This window comes from Fundulus heteroclitus, chromosome 3 (assembly GCF_011125445.2).
Source record: "Fundulus heteroclitus isolate FHET01 chromosome 3, MU-UCD_Fhet_4.1, whole genome shotgun sequence".
Classification (NCBI taxonomy): domain Eukaryota; kingdom Metazoa; phylum Chordata; class Actinopteri; order Cyprinodontiformes; family Fundulidae; genus Fundulus; species Fundulus heteroclitus.
The window spans coordinates 17915448-17920415 of NC_046363.1; positions in this window are offsets into that span (position 1 = coordinate 17915448).

The window sequence follows — 4968 nt, forward strand, 5'->3', positions numbered from 1 at the left end:
CTCTGCAGCTCCTCAAGAGTTACAATGAGTTTCATGTTTCTTTGATTAATTATCTCTTTTCCTGCCAGCTAGAGTTGGCAGCCATGTTTTGGTTGGTTTACAGGTGGTCAAAGTCTGGGATATCGTTTTTACAACCTAACCCCAGTTCAGACTTCTCGACAACTGAACCCCTGTTCTACCATGTCCACGATGCTGATTGTTCATTAATGTTTTCTTATTTCATATTGAGTCTAAGTAACATACAAGTGGATTCCATTTGCTGATTAGGTGATTCTTACGGCAGTTTGTTGGATTTTATTGAAGGACGTTAGTGACCTATACAATGTACACCACAGTTTGGTAGCCACCATGCTCATTAAAAATAGGGTGTGGCCTTAATTAACACTTAATAAATGACTAATAATAACTGTTACATGACAAAACAAGGTGTAGCTGGAGATTAAATTAAGTGGAATCAAATAACACCAAATCAATAATTCTTACCAACTTTGTATGATACATTTTTTAATTTTTGAACAATGAGCAGTATTTAAACAAATTGATAAGAAATGGCTTCATACAGAATACTAAATATTTTTTAACAAATGTTCAGTTCTCCGGTTTAAATCACTTTGACCCAAAATACTTTGTCTTTTAAGGATTAGAAGGAACCAAGGGATAGACTCCGTCAAAGATTCATCCACCCATGGTATATATCCTCTTATCCGAAGGCAGCTTCGGATAAGAGGAGTTAAAGCTCCAACTCCGTTTTTTTTTCCTTTTTGAGAGGTAAACAGTCTTACAACAAGCAGCTGTCGCAGCTGCCAACTTATCTCCATTGTTAAGTCAACATTAAAATATTCATGGCTGATTTTTTAGGTTCAATCTTTTAAAACCCAGTTAATAAAAAACAGGTTTGCTGGCTTAGCTTGCTCAGTCTTTCAGTAGGTAGGTGAAATTGAAAATGTATTTCTGTAACAGCTTTCTGAGGAGCAGAGTGTTTATTCATGTCATGTCAGGAAATGTAAAAATCATGCTGGTGGAGCCTGAATCTCCGTTTCATCAAATGGTACCTTGAGCTGGTTCTGAGGTTGCTCAGAACCAGCTCTGAGCAATCTCAGAACCAGGACCAAATAGAAAAAAAACTGAAAACAGTCAAGAACTACATGGAATTGATACTTTGTTTAATCATCAGCAAATATTTAAATGATATAAAAGAAGATTAGGAAGTGAAGTGAACGCTGGCGGGACACAAAGGTGAGCAGGATCACTAAGGAGCAGGCAAACTGCATCCAGACCTGGGAATGTAAACTCTCCTGCAGATCTGACTATCTAAAACCATAAAAAAAGGAAAATAATAGAGCTCACACTACATTAGGTTAACATTAAATGTCAATCTCATGGAAATTATTATTTTTATGCAGAAGGAAGGACTATATTCTTCATCATTAAGGGGCACTCTATATGATATTTTTCTTACCATACAGCTGTGACAAGAATTGCTTTAGAAGATACAAAATTTGTTGTTGTAAGGAAAAATGTGTTGACAGATTATAAGAACTATAAATTAAGTTAAAATATAACAAATGTCAGGATAGTAATTATATATTTTCTTTTATTCTGGTACTTGCAGTTATTCACCACATAGCTACAAAGCCCTTTTTATCTCACTTTAAGCTGTAAAAATGGATAAAAGGTAACAGGAAATAACAGATAGCTATACGCAATAATGCGGGGGTGAGAGTCGCATTCCAGCCGCCCAGTGTAACACGCTAAGCGGGCGGCGTCTTAACTTAGTTTACGTTCAGTTACAGCAGGTCTATGAGAAAACTTGCTACTCTGAAACTGCATCACTGTTGAAAAACTGAGTGGTGAGGGGAAATTTTGAGGTCTACCATCTTGTTCCAACTAATTTTCTTGACAAATCATTAATGGTATAACAGAGCAAAATCTCTCACTCGCCTCTGCTTATGATTACTGGTGGTACTTTATATTGTGAGACATTGACAGATTCAATGAATTGATTGTTAGAACAGAATTAGAACAGAACTCGGGCCACAGTTGTTGACGTTTCACACATAACCGCTGTGAGTACACAAGTATGCATGTTTTGGAATTACATTACCCATAATTCATTGAGGCCACTCAGGCTTTCATTTCATGTAATCAGACATTCATTCCATATATTAAAAAAAGTTTCATTCCCTATATTCACAGTTCATTCAATATATTTAGACTCATGACAATATATATAATAATATTTTCCTAAAAGGCATGCATTATAAATATATACATGGCAAAGTTCCATGTCATGCCACATTAGGAAGGAAGTAAAAAGGAAGCAGGCGTCTTGATATGAACTACCTGTGTTACACCTGGAGGGAGGGGGGAGGAAGCAAAGAATGTTAGTAACGTCAGACGATGACAAGCCATTGAAGCAAGCACTCACTGCTTACCTGCAGGATCATCTTAACAGACACACAACATGTACTCCAATAAATCTCTAAGAGTTTTTCTGCAGACTTTACTTCTTATCGCGACCATCTCCTTTGTTTCAGGTGAGTAAAAAAAACATTTTGATAGTAGATGAGAATTAAATTTAGCTGGCAGGCCTGCTTTTTCATCACTGGCATTCATTGTTAATCAACAGCAGTCAGATGCAACCTTGAGATTTTGTCAAAGCAAACTTGACAATTTAATATCACGCTTGTTCTGTTTTCTTTCTACTGGATTTTGTGGGTTTCCTGTGGTTGGGATGTGAATGTATGAACTACTGTTAGTTCAGATGCCTTCATAGAGATCCAGATCAGAGGATTATGCGTCAGTTTAACATGGCAGCATTTCTTGAGCTTGAACCGAAAGATATACCCATCTACATCTCCACTGTTTTCTTACCCTCCACCAAGCTGGTTAAGATTTTTATCATTGGTTCGGTTCTTCTTTTTTCTTTTAATGTGTCCTGTCTGGCAGAGTAGCATTAAAATGGATGTCTTATTGCCAAAGAGAGCCTATAGATTTACTTTCACAAGTGGAGCCATAGTGCTCTACTTTATTCATATATTCCAAAAAAAAAAAAAAAAAAAAAAAAACTTTGTTAGATATTATTTCAAGTTCAGTGGACACAAAAACAGAAAGGTTAAAAGATAAAGAAAGGAAGAGAAAAAGTTGAGACAAAATGTTAAAAAGGGAGAAAGGTGACAAAAAAAGAGTAAAAGACATTGCTTCTGTTCTGTCTATGTCAGGCTTAGCAGCTGTTATCTGATCTTGTGTTTCTGTGTGTTTGAAATCTTTAATCTGCCTTTTTTGCTTTTGATCTAGTGGCTTCCTCTCTGAGCGATTTCTAAACCTATGCTGATACAAGACTAAAAAAAAGAAAATTTTGTACCAGATTGGGCCAGCATCTTCATAAGGCCTTTAGCCTTTGTTCATCAAAATATGTCAATTTATGGCTCACAGAACCTTTTTTATTGCCGTTTATACTGCCATATTTATTTGAACAGATAAATGTGATGGTTTCAGTGGAAAGTGAAGAAAACAACAACATATTATCTTTCCCATTAATGTGACAATATAAGAAAAACAAATAATGAGGATCCTGACTGCCCAGAAACAGGAGAGCCTAGGCCGATGTTGTATCACAGCGTGAGGAGAAAAGGTTGTATCTTATGATACAGTGTGTGTAAATATCGTCCCATACTGTGGAAAGAGACATTTTGTTTAAAACTGATCTCTGTTTGACTGCTGTTTGTTTTGTTTTTTTGTTGCTGTTTGGTCTTTTATTTCATATTTTATGCGATGGCCTAGGGAAACTGATAACTATAGAAGGCTGGGGGCTGTTTAAAGATCCAAACTTGCAAATAAATAGTAATTATTCATAGCAGAATGTTTCCACTAATTTTGTAATTGTTTTATTGTTTCTATTAGTATAATCAAATATTTTGTATTATATCCAAAAGAAAAAAAGTTTTTTTCATCAAATCAAAGTAACACACAAATCTTACATTGTGGATAGAGTTAAATATAACCACAATTTATATCTTTATAAATTATTTTCAACAGCTAATGTTGACAATCTTTCTGCACAGATCTAATTTCTAAGAGGGCTCTCAAAGCTCCCTTGCTGAGTCGAGAGCAACAAACAGATTCTTTTAAATCTGCCAGGCCAGAAAAACTAGTCCCTCCGTAAAAGGAATGGAGGGCTGGAAATATAACAGTCAACGAGCTTAGGAGCATGTGTGTCACAACATGTGCAAGATTTGTGCAGAACATTTGTTATTTGTTGAATTGCCTGCTGACGGTGATCAGAGGGCCCAGTGGCGCCGATGTATGGCAGCCTCGCCTCTGTCAGTCTGCCCCAGAGCAGCTGTGGCAACTACCATAGCTCACCAACGCCAAGGTGTGTGTGAATGGGTGAATGACTGATTGTAGTGTGAAGCGCTTTGGGATCGTCAGACTACTAAAAGCGCAATACAAGTACCTTTTTCCTTTTCTCCATCATCTTTTCTCACAGTTGCAGTTTTTGCGGTTTTGCATATATATGCAGGAAGCACAGGTTGTCAGCGTTGGAATCTTGTTGCTGAAAATTAGCCGTGTTTTTTTTTCTTGACCCTTCCCCCAGGATGATGCTGCCATAACCATGTTCCACTGTGGGATGGTGTTTTTAGGACGATATTTAATATTAGTTTCTTGTCACATGTAGTGTTTAACATGTATCATCAAGGCACGTTGTCCTGCAACTTTTAGATATGCCCCTTGCCCTTTGGTCTTCTATAACCGTTGCATCCTCGTACACATATGTCTCCTACTTGGCTTGTGGAAAATTGCAAACATGATTTCTTGTGGCTTTCTTTCAACACTGGCTTTTATCTTTCCACTTTTAAAATGCCGGATACCTGGAGCCCGTGACTAACAGCCTGCATTGAACCATTATTGTCTAAAGAAGTTTAAAATAAATGGAAGTTTTTGGTTGTAATGTGACAAATTTTAGAA